This window comes from Staurois parvus, unplaced genomic scaffold (genome assembly GCF_062004578.1).
Source record: "Staurois parvus isolate SC_StPar_1 unplaced genomic scaffold, SC_StPar_1.0 ptg000799l, whole genome shotgun sequence".
In the NCBI taxonomy this organism is placed as follows: domain Eukaryota; kingdom Metazoa; phylum Chordata; class Amphibia; order Anura; family Ranidae; genus Staurois; species Staurois parvus.
Genome location: NW_028318595.1, coordinates 1,272,347 through 1,290,715, shown reverse-complemented (window position 1 = coordinate 1,290,715; position 18,369 = coordinate 1,272,347). Strand labels below are relative to the sequence as shown.

The 18,369-nt window shown below is 44.9% G+C and overlaps 1 protein-coding gene across 3 annotated transcripts in view; it reads right to left on the bottom strand.

The window, feature by feature from the left end:
* The window catches only part of PDZRN3 (PDZ domain containing ring finger 3), a 350,680-nt gene that overhangs the window by 103,357 nt on the left and 228,954 nt on the right, over positions 1 to 18,369 (bottom strand). Inside the window, exon 1 of one of the 3 annotated variants that reach the window (XM_089654798.1) lies at positions 12,364 to 12,526. The exons of the other annotated variants lie outside the window; for them this stretch is intronic. The gene's annotated coding sequence lies outside the window, so the exon portion shown is untranslated. Of the gene's footprint in view, positions 1 to 12,363; positions 12,527 to 18,369 lie in introns of those variants that run through there. 3 annotated transcript variants of the gene reach the window in all.

Here is an 18,369-nt window from a genome sequence, read left to right as displayed (position 1 = left end):
ATTAGTCTTTATGTAGAAAACTAGGATTTACATCAAGCCTTACTGACTAGTGATTTAAATCGTGATTTAAATCAGTTTGATTTAAATCAAATCCACCCTGCCTTACACCAGGGCTTCTCAACTGGGGTTCCATGAAACCCTAGGGTTGCTTGGGGTTCCCTGAGCAATGAGAAGTTTCTGCCTCTGAGATAAGTTCCCACTGACACCATTGACCTTTTTAGGTATCTGTAAGGGGTAATTCTTCTTAATGTCCACATGTGTAAGGAGCATTCATCCCACTGACCATCACACTAATGTATCATGAGTTGTAGACAGTAATTTTTAGCAAGGGTTCCCTGAGACCGGAAAATTCTTTCAAGGGTTCCTCTGTGTTGAAAAGGTTGGGAAAAGCTGCCTTGCACATTGTCAAATTTTCAACAATGCTTTAAAGGTTTAACAGTACAGATCTGCTGGTTTAAGCTGCACTAATGAGCACTGGACTATTCATCAATGTTGAAAAATGAGAGTCAAATTAATATAATATTCATCCACCAATGTATAGGGAGAAGTTAAGAAAACAGTTACAAATTTTCATAGCTTTACCAGTGCTCAATCAAACAAACAGTTCTGATACACGTCTGCAAAGAGTCGCAATTCTGTTCTGGCAGAACCACCATTGACTGAACAGTTCTGTCTAAACCAAAATCTTCCAAGATCCTATGGTGACCACATCAGCCTATTACCATTGGTAAATGACTGAGCACGAGAGGCATTCAAAATTACCACTATTAAAGGAATTGGTTTCAGCTCTTTTCTTTTCTATTATCTTTTTCTTAAACTTGTGTTTCTAAAGTTAACATTTTTTTTCACAAAAACATGCTATACTTACCTGCAATGGTATTATACAAAGCAGCCCCAATCTTCTTCTCAGGTCCCCCGATGACGCTCCTGGCTCCCCTTTTTCATCCAGTTGCCACATAGGAAGCCACTTTCTATGGTGGCACTCATGCGGGCTCGCTCCCAAGCCCTGATGCCTGCATCTGCAATCACAGACAGCGGGGCATGGTCCCACCCCCCTGCTCCCTCATCAAAGAGTCCCTATGAGGAGGAACAGAGCCTGGAGAGCTGTTGCTCTCATGCACAGTACTGGATAGCGATGGGGCTCAGGTAAGTATAATGGGGCTTTTGGAGGGGGGAGCTGAATACAGAAGTTTTTTTTTACCTTCATGCATATAATGCAGATGACTGCAGATAAACAGGTACAATTTATGTAGCAGGATATGTTTCATCTCTGTGTATCACCTGAGGTCACTTCACTGGGTATATGTGATGGTTTACAACCATTTTAAAGCAGAACTATACTCACCTCAGTTCCGGTGATGCAATGTCCCTCTGCTCCCCGCCCGGCCGCTGAAATCTTCAAGCAGCCGGCTCCCGGGTCTTGATCTCTGGCCGCTGTCATTGGCTGGACGGGGATGATGTCACTCCCGCACATGTGCGAGAGTTCAGTCAGATTCGGCATAACCGAATTTGTACAATGAGCTGTGTGTGTGCGGCTCACTATACATGGGCTCACAGGCAGGTAAGTTTGTTTCTTCTGCATCAAAATTCCTGCCTGTTCGCCCATTATTATTATTTTACCTAAAGTTCCACTTTAAGTTTGTCTGACGCTCTAGCTGGAGTCATGGGCTGAAAAGTCACCTGACATCCCCATTCAACTGCCTGACCTCACTGGATGAAAACTCAGGAGTTTTATTTGAAAGGACAAAGGATGCATCCAGTAAATAGCAATCCGGCTCTCCCTCTGACGATGTGCGTGGCACGTAACGCGTAAGGAGGAGCCTGCTCGCGCCGTTGACGTCACGCCGTCGGAGCATCGTGGAGCTCCGGCGGCCATTTCCTTCTAGGGACGGATAGTGTTTTACTGTCATCTGCCGTTCCTATTGCTATTTACTGGATGCATCCTTTGTCCTTTCAAATAAAATTTACTTTATCCAAACGTTATCACACCATGGTCATCTTTTTGCTTTGACCCCGCATGGGGAGAACCCCCTTTTTTTCAGAAGCTGTGTTATTCCGATTCCATCCAGAGTGGGAGGTTTCTATTTGCTGCAAAAGTAACACCCACACATCCCTTAAGGGGAACTCTTTGTCGGAGCCTTATTTGCTGTGACCCTGGACCTGTCTGATCTATAAAGGGATACTCTTCCAAGGGCTGAACCAGATATACACTTCCAGTGACACCAGGGAATAACTATTATACACTGCACTGTATCAAGTGTGGTTCCGGTGAGTGGGCATTTATTTCAGGTGCATATATAGCTCCATCAATTTACACAGCACTTTACATATATATTGTACATTCACATCAGTCCCTAACCCTCAAGGGGTGTACAATCTAAGGTCTCTAACTCACATTCATACATATACATACTAGGGACAATTTAGACAGGAGCCAATTAACCTACCAGCATGTCTTTGGAGTGTGGGAGGAAACCCACACAGGAACAGGGAGAACATGCAAACTCCAGGCAGGTGGTGCCGTGGCTGGGATTTGAACCAACAACCCTAGTACTGCCAGGTGGAAGTGCTAACCATTCAGCCACTGTGCTCCGTTTAGGAACTTTTTGGAGTGTTTAGCTTTTTTTCTGATGGAAAAATGCTCCAAAAACTCTATAAAAACAATTTTTTCCCTTCTACTAGACGCTAAAGCTCAAAAGACGCTAATTTGTCTAAAGACTACTATCTCAAAGAATTAGAAATGCAATTAGGAGATACCACAACGTATCGGAAACTTACCAAAGACCCGACGGGGAAAAAAAAAAAATAATAATAATAGTCTAAAGTAGTGCGCAAGGACACACAGGATAACACTACTTAGCTTCCAGGAGCAGAAAAAAATGCTAATAGCTTCTAGGAGCTTGAAAAAATGCTAGTTTGCATGGAGCTTCAAGCTGAAAAGTCAGATTCGGATCATGAATAAATTAAAGTCGGAAATATAAAGCTGTAATCATGTACAAGTCTGACAACTTACAAGCAGAACAGTGGCTAAGTGGTTAGCACTTCTGCCTAACTGCACTGGGGTCAGCAGTTCAACTCCCAGCCATGACATTGCTTGCCTGGAGTTTGCATTTTCTCCCTGTGCCTGCGTGGGTTTTCTCCTCAGTTCCAAAGACATGCTGCTAGGTTAATTGTCCCTAGTAAGTATATGTATGAATGAGTTGGGGACCTTAGACTGTATGCCCCTTGAGGGTTAGGGACTGATGTGAATGTACAATATATATGTAAAGTGCTGCGTAAATTGATGGCGCTATATAAGTACCTGAAATAAACAAATAAGACCAGTCATTGACATTCTTGTACAATAACCTCACCTTAAGCCCTCATGCAGACTTGCCATTTTTTGGCGTTTGACGTTTTTTTCTCCAGCTAGTAAACCCCCCAGCATGTTATCCTATGTGTCCATACACACATGGACTGCAATCCATGGCTGGAAAAAAACCCAGACTAGTGGGTTTCTAGAGGAGTTTTTAGCGGTAAAAACACTCTAACGCTGAAAAGAACAGTAAAACACCACAAACCGGCGTTTTTGGATGTTTTTAAAAAAAGACGCAAATGCGGAAAAACTTGGGAAAATGCTGCTAATCGCGACAAAACACCCCTAAATGCTAATGCAAAAACACCAAAAAAAGCTGAAAAACTCAGGTTTTTAACCACTTGCCTACAAGGTACTTATACCCCCTTCCTGCCCAGGCCAATTTCCAGCTCTCAGCGCTGTCACACTTTGAATGACAATTGCGCGGTCATGCAACACTGCACCCATATGAAATTTTTATCATTTTTTTGTGACAGATAGAGCTTTATTTTGGTGGTATTTAATCACCTCTGCGTTTTTTATTTTTTCTTTAACAAACCAAAAACCACTGAAAATTTTGAAAAAATGTTTTTTCTTAGTTTTTGTTATAAAATTTTGTAAATAAGTGATTTTTCTCTTTCACTGATGTGCGCTAATGAGGCTGCAGTGATAGGCACTAATAAGATGCACTGATGGACACTGATAGGTGGCACTGATGGGCACTGATGAGGAGGCACTGGTAGGTGGCACTGATGGGCATTGACAGGCATCACTGATGGGCACTGAAAGGCAGCACTGATATATGGCACTGATAGGCGGCACTGACTGGCACTGTTAGGTGGCACTGACTGGCACTGATAGGCGGCACTGATTGGCAGTACTGATAGGTGGCACTGATTGGCATTGATAGGTGGCACTGACTGGCGCTGATGGGTGACACTGAAAGGCAGCTCAGATGGGCACTGATATGTGGCATTGATGTGCACTGCTAGGCAATTATATGTGTCATTGATGTGGCACTGAAGGGCACTGGCAGGTGGCACTGTTCAGCACTGACAGCTAGCACTGATGGACACTGACAGGTGGCACTTCTGGGACCACACTGATCATCAGGGCACACTGATCATCAGTGCCCTGATGATCAGTGTACATGTCCCCTCTGCGGAATGCCGATTACCGACTCTCCTCTCCTCTGTCAGTGTGACAGCTCGAGAGGAGAGAAATGTCGATAACCGGCATTTCCCTGTTTACATGTGATCAGCTGTGATTGGACACAGCTGATCGCATGATTGAGCCGACATCTTTGGCTCTTTCCGTGGATTGGTGATCCGCTGTGTCTGAGGGACACAGCGCACCGCCGATCGCCGCGCTGCGTGCTCCCTGAGCCGCGCATGCGTGGTGAGAATGGAAGGACGTCATATGACGTCCTATCAGAACAAGAGAACCACCTTGCGCTCGTCATTGGACTATATGGCGAGCGAGAGGTGGTTAACGTGACTTTACAGAGCTAACGTTACCAGCGTTATCAAAACGTCCTGTGTGAATGAGGACTTATATATTTAAATGTCTGTTCACTTTAACTGCAGCCAGGTATAAAACTGAGCGATGTGTTATGATACTAATTTTAACATGGCAGAAGGCGGGCGATATTCCTTCGCATTATACGGACTTGTTTTTGGGTCTCCGAAGGAGCGCTGAGAAATCATGAGAGCCCTTGCCTTTGTCGGTGAAGCTGGGAGCTGTTCAGGCAGCCAGGAAATGAGGGATATGAGTACAAATTAAGTGTAATTAAGAATCACTTTCCCTGCGAAAACAAAACAGTCTGCTTGCAGCAGGTGGATGAAAGCCGCATTTAACTGCCTGCTATAAAGCTGTTAAGTCCTCCCGCTGATGGAGGAATAGGTCTTAACTTCTTCATTAGAACTGGCAGCAGCACTCTCGCTGGCCACCAGCCCATTGCTTTTAGAAGTGATGGGGGTCATTAAAACACACCCCTGCTTTAAATTCGCTGTCACTAATAAGTGTCCCTCACTGGTGCTGTTCAGCCGTCTGCCTGCCTTATTGTGGAAGTCATCAGTTGCCACTTTGCGCCGTCATGATATGGGCTGCATTACGCTGTAAAGTGGAATGAATCGAAGGGTCACAAAAAGGAAAATAAAAAGAATGTGGCCATAAAAAGGAAATGTTTGTCAGGAGTCCGGGATAATGGGACAGTCATGAATCTATAAGGAGTGGGTACAGCTGCCCAGGGAATGCCGTAGGCTCAGCTGGTCTGGTGTTTACAGATTATGGTGCCCCAAGGTACACGTGAGTGATGATTTACAGCAGATCTCAAACTAATCACTAAAATCTCATAAAAGCTCACTGTTAATGACATTTTAAAAGTTTATTTAAATCTCGTTAAAATGGCATCTTTCATAAAAATTTTTATTTTTAGTTATCTGCCATGAAGGTCCTTATTCAGGAACTTCCTGTTATAGGTTGACAACTGTCTGCCAGTTGTGCCCCTGATCTGCTGATGGAAACGACATGCCTTTTGCACCAGTATGGTCCACAGCTTTCACTTTCAGGAAACTGGTTCAGAGCAACGATGTACAGTCAACACTGGAGCAAGCGCATGTAGACCAGGGGTTTCAAACTTGGTGGCCCTCCAGCTGTTGCAAAACTACAAGTCCCATCATGCCTTTATATTTGGCAACAGCTGGAGGGCTGCCAGTTTGATACCTGTGATGTAGACAGTAAGTGGCTGAAAGAATGGAGGAAATGAGCGGTCCTGAGATTGAACTATTTTAGGGGGAAAAAAGTACTGTTCTTCTTGGACCTAGAAGAAGTGGTAGACCCCCGAAAGCTTGACCTGAAAATTTAATTCAAAACAGTGAAAATAGTATTGCTTGAATGTCCCTCAAACCTGTATCAGTCGGATCAGCATGTGAATAGACTGGTGCGAGACAGGCAGGATCAGCTTATCAGGCTTTAGTAGACTTCCAACAAAATGGCAGCCGTCCGCACAGTGACACCGACAATACTTTGTGAGGAAGTGTATGACAGTCTCAGCCCGGGCTCCAACCAGGCCACTCCCTCAACGTGTTTTACTCCATCCCAGAGCTTAATCATGGGGTGTTTTGAGCTTGGACGAGCTCTGTCCTTGTTGGAACTCAAAGCAGTTTGTCATACAAGAGGGCCTGTTGGAGCCTTGAGCCTCACTTGTCATTTTTGTTGTGGATCACCATTTTCGGGGGTAATCGTACAGGCCTCACAAATAAGCCCCAAAAAGGGCAAAATGCATTTGAGTAATTCTCTACAGGAGCTGAAGCCATCCAATACTCATTTTATTCACATTCATGCAACAGTGAGTCAGTGTCTCTGTGCAGATGACCGCCATTTTGTTGAAGTCTGAAACTGTAACTGTTACAGCAAATTAAAAAAGAACACATCTAGTACTCAACTGCATAGTAACCAGTCACTAATGCAACTACATTCATCCTATGCAGAATGAAAAAAAGAAAACTGAGCCAATTGTTTCCAATAAACAGTGATTTAGCAAACCAAGTATCATCCAGTTAAGGTTAAAGCTATTTTAACTTTGGACAGAGATTTGACCTCAATATCCGTATGTAAAGAGAAGCAAACTAGTTAGAACCTCACAAGTGCTAATCATATAATCCACTTTAAGGCAAACTGCACACAAAACTGTTATTTGAGGTTTGTGAGGTTGTTGGCAAGTGTGGTTCCATGCTAGCTCTTCTCTCTTGGTCTCCGGTAGTGAAATATCTCAACCAGAATTCCTAGTTGTAGCCAACTGTTGAAGGCACTTCCAAGCCACATATCGATGTACCCCCGCCCCCTGAATTTTCCATAATGAAGAATAATAAAAATGTTGAAGTCCAACTGCAAGAAAGTTTACATGGAGCTGAAGGCACAAAAAGACTAGAGGGAAATCCCTCCAATAGAGTATCCGGGAGACATAAGAATCTAGAGGGCAATTTAAGCCACCATTGCTTACCCAATACTGGAAAACATGTTTTGGGAAGAGATTGCGTTTCCTTTGCTGAGCCCCTGAAACAGCAGTAAGAGTTAGGAGAACCAGTCAAATTAGCTACATGGGTGGTTCTGTTGGTCACCTCCTGTCCAATATTCTTCATCTAGAAAATCAAAGGCGTTGGGTAGAAAATTGTTGGTTGTACAGTAGCTGCATCAGGCATTGGATCAGGCATCCTGAAAACCGCCATCTGTGGTTGTCAGAACATAAAAGTTGCAGTAGGAGATTTCTTCAACCCATCTATAGCATGGATGGGGGAATCTGTGAGATTATTGAAATAATCTATGTGCGTATACCCAGCTTATGCTAGTAAGGCTCTATAAATATCAGGGGCGGACTGACCATTTGTAAACTCGGGCACTGTCCGAGGGCCCAGGGTAAGTAGGGGGCCCCATGAGATACCCCTGGTACCTTTTTCATAGGCTTTTTTGAGTTTGGGCAAGGACACAGGGGCCCCATGATCCCCTATTGCCCGGGGGCCCCATGAGTTGTCAGTCCGCCCCTGATACATATACATACATATTACACCAAAAGGTTACTAAGAGCAGAAGAGAGGAGAGTGATGACCTCATCAGTGTAATGATACTTCTTCATTGTCCAGTTGGTATGAAAGACAGTTTAGTGACCAAGCTCTACTACTTAAAGCCCAACTCAGGGAAACTTAAAAACGATCGCTTGCAGTGGGGCTGCGCCTGTGAAGGGAGCTGCTCGTTTAGCATAGGCGAGAGTTTTTGCACTTTAACATACCTTATCCCCCTACAGATGGTGCTCCTTCTCACTCTGGTGGTGGACTGTCCCTCGTATCATCGTATCCATGGTTTCTGCACAGGTATTGATGATATCAGGACCTTAGTCTGGTGGAGCACGGGGTAGAAGACACTGCGGGCAGTGTGGAAGAGAGGAGGATCGGGTAAGAATATCTTTTCTATAGACCAAAATTAACCTGAGAGCCTCACTGCAAGGGATACATTTTAAGACTCCCAGAGTTGAGATTTAACTATAATGGGACATAAATGACCCCGCTGCCTAAGTCACAACACTGAACAGAATTACAAACCTTTCGGTAGGTAAGGCAATTCAAATATTTGTGTTTCGATTTATTTATTTATGGTACTTATATAGCACCATCAATTTACACATATATATATATTGTACATTCACATCAGTCCCTAACCCTCAAGGAACATACAATCTAAGGTCCCTAACTCACATTCATACATACACATACTAGGGACAATTTAGACAGGAGCCAATGAACCTACCAGCATATCTTTAGAGTGTGGGAGGAAACCAGAGTACCCAGAGAAAACCAGGCACAGGGAGAACATGCAAACTCCAGGCAGGTGGAGCCGTGGCTGGGATTCAAACCAGTGACCCTAGTACTGCCAGGCGGAAGTGCTAACCATTTAGCCACTGTGCAACCCTTTTGCCTGGATTCAGGCAGCCTCAACTTTCCTCTTAAACTTGCAACCCCAGAGAACGAACTGTGTGAGTTTTGCAATATTCTAGGCTTGTTAACTGGTTATGATAACCAAAGACCCCGATACTGGTACAGCAGGTATCAGGGCCTGAGAAAACCCCAGAAACACAGACAGTGTTTTGATGGCACCCTCTATATATTTTTGATGTATACATTTGCTCATGGATTACTGCTGGAAATCCCAGTGTGGGCTACAATGTAAGTAAACACTTTGATCTGAGGACTGCAATGGATGTTTAAGTCATTAAGTACAGCCAGCCATCTCACAGTGTCCGTCACATGCGATCTATGGTGACAGGCAGTGCAGATGAGGATTCATGTCAGGCTGGGACAGCAAAGTCCGCATGACACACTGATGGAGAAGTGATGGGCCATGGGGTCATATTAGTTCCAGAGATCCTTCACTCAACTCTTGGCAGCTGCTGTGTTGCTGGAAGTTGCTGATGGAATGATTTTTCTTGCTTCTCTAGTAGGAAACAACAATCTTCCAAATTTAGTAGTCTGCTTAGTCTGATGAGTATGATAAGACACACATGTGACCCTTTCCTTACAGTCATTCAACAAGGGGAAAAAAGATATCATCAACATACAATATGTCACAGTTAGCAAGTAAAAACGCAGAAGCCCCAATTAAACTACACATAAAGTGGTTGTAAACCTCAGAAATGAAATATGAACAAAGCATATCCCTCTATATCAGGGGTCTCTAAACTCTGTAGACAAAGGGCCAGTTTACTGTCCTTCAGACTGTAGGCCATTGGGAGTAGAAAAGGTTCAGATGTCAGTGAGGAAAAAGCAATGCCCCATCTTTGGCATCAGTGGGAGCAATTGTGCCCCATCAGTGGGATCATTCGGCCCCATTGTTGGTGATATTAGGAGGAACTGTGCCCCATCATTGGTGTCAGTGGAAGGAATTGTGCCCCATCAGTGGGATCATTGGGTCCCATTGTTGGTGATATTAGGAGGAACTCTGCCCCATCATTGGTGTCAGTGGAAGGAATTGTGCCCCATCAGTGGAAAAAAAGCAATGCCCCATCTTTGGTGTCAGTGGGAGCAATTGTGCCCCATCAGTGGGATCATTGGGCCCCATTGTTGGTGATATTAGGAGGAACTGTGCCCCATCATTGGTGTCAGTGGAAGGAATTGTGCCCCATCAGTGGGGTCATTGGGCCCCATTGTTGGTGTCAGTGGAAGGAATTGTGCCCCATCATTGGTTTCAGTGGAAGTAATTGTGCCCCATCAGTGGGGTCATTGGGCTCCATTGTTGTGTCATTGTGAGGAATTGTGCCTCATCATTGGTGTCAGTGGGGGGAATTATGCCCCGTTGTTGGTATTGGTGGATGAAATAGTGACCCAAGGGCCGGATAAAAGCGAGCAAGGGACCGTATCTGGCCCTCAGGCCGCAGTTTGGAGACCACTGCTCTATAGGTTGTACTTGTCTCAATCCAAAGCACTAAGTTTCATTTCTGTCTGCTGCTATGTTCCCCTGTTATGAATATGAATCACTGCTGACACCAAGAGAACAATGGTGATGGGGTGGGAGCTCCAGCTGATTGAAAGCCTCATCTCTGTTCCTGTGAGCTGTATGAAAGGGTGTGTGTATCTTACCTCCAATCAGCTCTCAGAGCTCTCTACACTGAGCTCTGCAGAGTGTAATTTCAGATCTCTGCCCCTTTTTCTCTGGCATCTCAAACAAGCTGTATAACTTTTAGACTTTGAACGTATGTACAGTAGAGAAGACTGCAGATAAACAGGTACAACCTACGCAGGAGGATTTGTTTCATCTCTGTGTATCACCTGAGGCCAGTCACTGCACTCTTTATATGGCTTTAAACCCACTTTACCAGAACAATAGGAAGGCTCAGGAGGTAGAAGAGCGAGAGGACAAGCATGGTGCCTAGATCTGAGTCTTATGGTATCCATACATGTAACAATCCAACCAAACAATTCTTTACAGAACCAGATACTATGACCAGATCTATGAATTACAGAAAAGACACATATCCTGCCATCAACTGATTTAGAGTAAAAACAATCAATTTAATCTAAACATTTCTGACCCAAATGGACAGAGAATCCAATCATAGGAAAGTTGAAAATCCAATATGATCATTAAGTGAGCCTTTCGATCAAGAGATAAGGCGTTTCGACATGATCAAGTGCTAGTATAAGTACGAAGCACATTGTCTCTTGCTTTTCCCCCACTGTGATGTGATATGTACAGTGCATTTTCTTCAATAAAAGCATATGAGGCGTTCGGCTGTTCTGGACCTTTTATTCTGGATTATTAACGGCTGAGGAGCTGAGCGGGCGACCTCATACTGGACTAACGGAGAAGTGGACAGAGAGTATGTGAAATCCATCTGGAGCGGTATGTGTCTTCTTTGTGAGTTTTAAGGCCCACCCTCCTTGCAGCACATATGCATTACTTGGCTGGCGAGAGGGTAATTATTAATATAAGTGGAGAACAAGTGGAAGAACAGGGCTGTTTCCAAATTAAAAAGCACATAATGTTCCCAGATTATTTAGGTAACTTTTACAGCTTCTGTCTGCCTGCAAATTATCACCTTGCTTGGAGTTCCACTTTAATAAGGTTCATTAAAGTGTTACTGAACCCATGACCCTGCAATCACTATATCTGGTCTCCCCGGACCCTGCAATCACTATATCTGGTCTCCCCGGACCCTGCAATCACTATATCTGGTCTCCCCGGACCCTGCAATCACTATATCTGGTCTCCCAAAACCCTGCATTCACTATATCTGGTCTCCCCGGACCCTGCATTCACTATATCTGCTCTCCCCGGACCCTGCATTCACTATATCCGGTCTCCCAGAACCCTGCATTCACTATATCCGGTCTCCCTGGACCCTGCATTCACTATATCTGCTCTCCCCGGACCCTGCAATCACTATATTCGGTCTCCCCGGACCCTGCATTCACTATATCTGGTCTCCCCGGACCCTGCAATCACTATATCTGGTCTCCCCGTACCCTGCATTCACTATATCCGGTCTCCCCGGACCCTGCATTCACTATATCTGCTCTCCCCGGACCCTGCAATCACTATATTCGGTCTCCCCGGACCCTGCATTCACTATATCTGGTCTCCCCGGACCCTGCAATCACTATATCTGGTCTCCCCGTACCCTGCATTCACTATATCTGGTCTCCCCGGACCCTGCATTCACTATATCTGGCCTCTCCGGACCCTGCATTCACTATATCTGGTATCCCAGGACCCAGCATTCACTATATCCGGTCTCCCCGGACCCTGCATTCACTATATCTGGTCTCCCCGGACCCTGCATTCACTATATCTGGTCTCCCAGACCCTGCATTCACTATATCTGGTCTCCCCAGACCCTGCATTCACTAAATCTGGTCTCCCCGGACCCTGCATTCACTATATCCGGTATCCCCAGACCCTGCATTCACTATATCTGGTCTCCCACAGTATAAAGAACACAGAAATGCAATTATTTTAGTAAATATAAACTGCTAAAATACCTTTTCTCATCAGCGGTATATAGCAGTCTTGCGACTTCTAGCAGTGTCCAGCCGAGCACTGGTTAAAGCTTATAGGAGGAGTTTTCATTCTACTCTGACTGTCCAATGAGGCTACATGACCCCTGACCCTCTGTCTGGACAGTGCTGATTGACCACTCTCTAGCAATACACACCAAACTGAGCATGTGCAGCTTGCCCCAAAGGCTCTGTTGTATCAGCAGATGGATTGGGGACAGTAGAAGAAGCGGAGGATCTTAGAAGACAGGATCGAATAGCTTTTTTAAACAATGTAGAGGATTAACCCCTTAGGTTCCACAGTGAGTATAACAAGCATGCATTACTGCATATACAGACTGATTGTACTGTTGTGGGTTTAGTAACACTTTAAAGGTAAATTTCTCAGCTATTGCAAAGTAAACTTTCAGATCTATCACATAGCAATCAAATCAATCAATCAATCACACAGAAACAATTATAAACTGGTAAATTTTAACGCAAGGCTTAAAGTGTTTTATTTAAAAAAGAATTAGCCAGAACTGTTTGAACAATTTCCTTTTCTAAACCGTTTCCTAAGTACCTCCAGAGCACTGAAACATGGCCGCCCCCCAGAGATGTACATTTCACGTCCATCTAATAAAGTTCAGGAAATTTGAAGTGCTCATAAAGATAATAATGGTGCCAGTACAAACTGCCTGTTATTTAAATTTAATTAAGTGAAACGTATTATTATTAGGTGTAAGACCACTAAAATAAAACCAACGTAGGAGAAGGAATAGTGGAGACTCTGTTCTAGAGGTACTAGATGACACAATTCCAATGACTCACCCCTTCAAGTGTGCCTGGTTCTTGGAGTTATAAACACAATGCTTTGATGGCGGAGGGGATGGATGGTAGAAAGGGGACCAGGCTCAATAAATGATGAAGGTTTTACTGCACTATGGAAGCGTCATGCAAAACCGCTAAACCCACAGATGAAATGCATATAGGAGAGCTGTTTTTCCTGCCAAAAGGGTTTTTTTATTTCTGTCCATCCAGTCCTGAGATTTACACAGCTCCGCCACACAGCATAGGCCTGTCTGATAAAGCAGGGGATCTGATTTTTCTCTACTATGGTTAAAGCCTAACTCCAGGTTTTGTGTTACTTTAATGTGTTATCTGACCGTACACCTGTACGAAGGGCCAAATGGGTGCAGGTAGTGCCATTTGTGTCAGCTGGAACGCAGTGGATGCATGGACAGAGCCGCTGGTCCCAAACTGAAGGTCGCATGGGTGCGTGTCCCCAAACGCACGCTATAATCCATTCCCAAGATGACGATGTTATTATTCCTTCTTACGAAATTTGCCCAGACGTTCTCCCATTCTCAGCATCCTGGCCATGCCGAGATGATCAGAGGGCCCTGCTGTGGTGACCAGAGGGCCCTGCTGTGGTGACCAGAGGGCCCTGCTGTGGTGACCAGAGGACACTGTTGTGGTGACCAGAGGACCCTGCTGTGGTGACCAGACGACCCTGCTGTGGTGACCAGACGACCCTGCTGTGGTGACCAGAGGGCCCTGCTGTGGTGACCAGAGGGCCCTGCTGTGGTGACCAGAGGACCCTGCTGTGGTGACCAGAGGACCCTGCTGTGGTGACCAGACGACCCTGCTGTGGTGACCAGAGGGCCCTGCTGTGGTGACCAGAGGACCCTGCTGTGGTGACCAGAGGACCCTGCTGTGGTGACCAGAGGACCCTGCTGTGGTGACCAGAGGACCCTGCTGTGGTGACCAGAGGACCCTGCTGTGATGATCAGAGGGTCCTGCTGTGGTGACCAGAGGGACCTGCTGTGGTGACCAGAGGGCCCTGCTGTGGTGACCAGAGGGCCCTGCTGTGATGATCAGAGGGCCCTGCTGTGATGATCAGAGGGACCCTGCTGTGGTGACCAGAGGGACCCTGCTGTGGTGACCAGAGGGCCCTGCTGTGGTGACCAGAGGACCCTGCTGTGGTGACCAGAGGACCCTGCTGTGGTGACCAGAGGACCCTGCTGTGGTGACCAGAGGACCCTGCTGTGGTGACATGCTCCTCTGTCTCTGGCATAGGTGTTAGCTATCACTATCTGGGTTTCCACATCGGGATGCCGATTCATCAAAGCCAACGCATAGCAAGTGACACCAAGAAACTAAGCCTAGGTCCACACTTGCCTGCAGCTGGTTGAGGGTGCAAGAATCGCAGCTGTCCACCCACAGCCAAATTGTGCTGCACTATAGATTCATTCTTAATGGCACCCCCATGCATCTCACCCCATAGTGGGTTTGTGGGTGTGGGATCCGCAGGGAAATCGAATAGTGCATTTCCCTGGGGCCACGTTTTGAACAAGGTGTCTGCACCTTTTTTCTGCATGAAACGCAGGCTCAGCAGCTCATTCAAATGAGTGGGCTGCTGTGCCTGATCAAACAAAGGCCGCAAACCCGCTAAAGTGTGAACCTAGCCTAAGAAGGGAAAAAACAACTGCAAGCATGATCTGAAAGAAGTAAATGGGGTTCTGAGTTTTGTTTTCAAGGGTTGGTTGACCTTACTTCCACTTTAAGTAATGTTTTCAAGTCCTGTCCTTCCCCAGATGTGACTGGACAGTGAAAAGAGAAGCAGCAGACTGATGAGCTCATTTCTCTGTCACTCTGATCTCTCCTCCGATCAGCATGTCCCTTGTTAGCATATGAGTACCACCACAAAAATTATTGGCTCCTTTTGCTGCTTCTGCCTCTCCAGTCTGAGCTCTGCTGTAGAAAGGATTGCAAGGCCGATGCCAGGTCACATTCATGTATTCATACTACATTCAATAATGTAATAATGAACATAGAGCTGCATTATTTCTTCCTTTTATTTCTGTTTTTAACATGCCAGGGCACAGACAGTTCTAAATGTGGAGCTCTATCAACCCACTGTATAGTAAATAAGCAGCTTTCGGAGTTGTTTGTGTAGACGTCATGGATTATTAGAGCGCACAGTGACTAAATGGTTAGTGGAGGGAAGGGATATAAAAAGGGGGAAATAGAAGGAGATAGGATTAAGAATTCTATATGTTATATGAGATCGTTGAAGAAATGTTTTGTTATGTTCTTCTTTCCTTTTTCCCTTTTTATATGTATTTATAAATATGAAAAATTAATAAATATTTGAATTAAAAAAAAAAAAAAAATGGTTAGCACTTCCGCCTGGCAGTACTCGGGTCGTTGGTTCGAAGAAAAGTAGTGCCGGTACTATTTGTTGTGTTGCTGCAGTTTGAGTCACAGCAATTAAGATGGCACCCATTGAAATGAATGTGTTTTGATTTGTCATGTGACTTTTTGTGTAGCAAGTCGCAGCAGTGTGAACCAGGGCCTAGTCATTTTTCATAGTTTTTTGTTTTTTAGTTTTGTACTGTTTAAGTACTGTTTCAACTTTTAATTTGGATTTATACTTCATACATGCATGCGTGTGGCTACAAAATTCTAAATCGATCTAGCTGGTTCCATTCCTGACCCCGTAAAATTGATTGAGGGGAAGAGAACATTGGGCATCACAGTAGCTAAATGGTTAGCACTTCTGCCTGGCAGTACTAGGGTCATTGGTTTGAATCTCAACCATGGTACCACCTCCCTGGAGTTTGCATGTTCTCTCTGTGCCTGTGTGGGTTTCCTCCCACACTCCAAAGACATGCTGGTAGGTTAATTGGCTCCTGTCTAAATTGTCCCTAGTTTGTGTATGTATGAATGTAAGTTAGGGACCTTAGATTGTACGCCCCTTGAGGGTTAGGGACTGATGTGAATGTACAATATATATGTAAAGCGCTGTGTAAATTGATGGCGCTATATAAGTACCTGAAATAAATAAGTAACACTTGGTGCAAAGTGAGTTACCAGCCTTATGCAGGCCATAGACGGTTCATTTATCACCCGATTTTTCGGCCGAAAAACGAAACATCGGTCGTTCTGTTGCCACCAATGATTGCGAAAATCGGACGTTTTTCACAAATTTCTAGCATGACTGATAAAAGAAATGAGGAGGATCCGCGAAATTCGGCTGATGACATTGCCCCACTAACGGTGCGAAAATCAGACCATTATTCTTTCGGACAAAAAATCAGGCGATAAACGAACCGTCTATGGCCTGCATAGGTGTGATGAATCATTATCATGGAGGCGGTTATAACTAATACTGCTCGGAGATCTCACTTATGTCATCATACTATAAGCCACTCCATTCTTTCATCACTTGCCAGTGTCTTGGCTGTCTACGTATCAGCGCTACCCAATCCAACAATCTTCTCTCAATGTTCTGACGTGGTTTTTTTTTTTTGTAAGGCTGAGCTTCGGCCAAAAGTTTTCATTGGTTTGGAATAGAGGATGGAAGGGATAAAACCTCCCTCTGTGATCCTACTGCATTTGGGAGAACTTCTTTAATTTCCTATGTGTTCACCGCAACAGGAAATAGGAAGAATCTCTCTATTGGGGACACAGGCACAGGGAAGGGTTAGAGCTGTCAGGTTTGTATTTCTGTCCTCCCATTCCTGTTCACAGAGAGCAATAAAGAACCTGACAAATGTTCTAACCCATCACCAATCTATGAACAACTAAAAAGAAAAATATAACAATAGATACATTCATTGTAAGAGAACATTCACGTTCTGAAGTGAAGATGCCTTACTCCTTTAGTAACACAACTGCTTCCCAGCACCTGAGTATACATAACAGTAACAAGTTAAGAGATTAATGCTGAACTCAAGCCAAAATAATGTCCATTTGCACTGTATGGGCTCATTCACATGGGCGGCCAGCGGGGTGGTAATGTGCTAAAAGCAGACGGTTGAGCCATGGTTTTACCACCACCTGACCGCCCACCTAAACATAGAAATGCCACCGCTCAGGGAAGTCATTGTGCCAAAAAATGTGTAATGTGGCATTTGGAGGGGTGATGGTGCTGCCGAAAACAACCTATTAAAGTAAATGGGTCTGCAACTGCATGTGCATTTTGAGGGCTAAAATAGACATACCGCCTCCTTACCATCTGCTGCATGTACTCTGTAAAGCAATCCACCACAGGTCACTATGTAGAGTGGTGCCAATAAAAAAAAAAAAGACCTAAAAATAAATGAAGTGTGTACAATGAAGTGTGTGCAATGTGTGTCTGCTGCTGTGTTATGTAATACTCTTCATTTAATTCCCCCTGTACAGTACAGTCACTGACGAATGTCCAGTACTGAAACCCACAGTTCTGCTTAGAGTACACTGATCCAGGGGCGGACTGACAACTCATGGGGCCCTCGGGCAATAGGGGATCAAGGGGCTCCTGTGTCCTCGTCCACACTTAAACCACACCCAAAAAAGCCTATGAAAGGTACCAACTGCATCTGATGGGGCCCCCTATTGACCCCGGGCAATGCCCGAGTTCCCAAATGGTCAGTCCGCCCCTGCCCTGATCACAGCAGGTTGTGCAGCTCACCCATTCTGAAAACATCTTGCACTCTTTTCACTTAACGCAAGGACTTAAGTGATTGGAGGAGGGAAGACTATTACAATCATCTGCACCTCTTCCAATCACAGAATGCGTTGCATTCATTGGAAGAAAAAATCAAGACATTTTCAAAATGGGCGAGCTGCAGAGTGAGCGACCTGCTGTGATCAGTTTACTCCAGAAAGAACTTTGTTTCTGCTATTTTTTTTAATTTTGAAATCCTGGCCTGGGCTAGGATGATTTCATGGCCCACCTGTAGCGTAGACGCGTCACGGGGCTCTGCCTGCACCTTGGTGTGTCTGTACATGAGCAACATTTTGCAAACTGGCTCTTGGGATGTGTAGTGTAGCATCCTAGAAGCTGTTAGCAAAATGTCACACATGTGCAGATTTATTTATTTCAGGTACTTATATATCGCCATCAATTTACGCAGCGCTTTACACATATATTGTACATTCACATCAGTCTCTAACCCTCAAGGGGTGTACAATCTAAGGTCCCTAACTCACATTCATATACAAGGGCCAATTTAGACAGGAGCC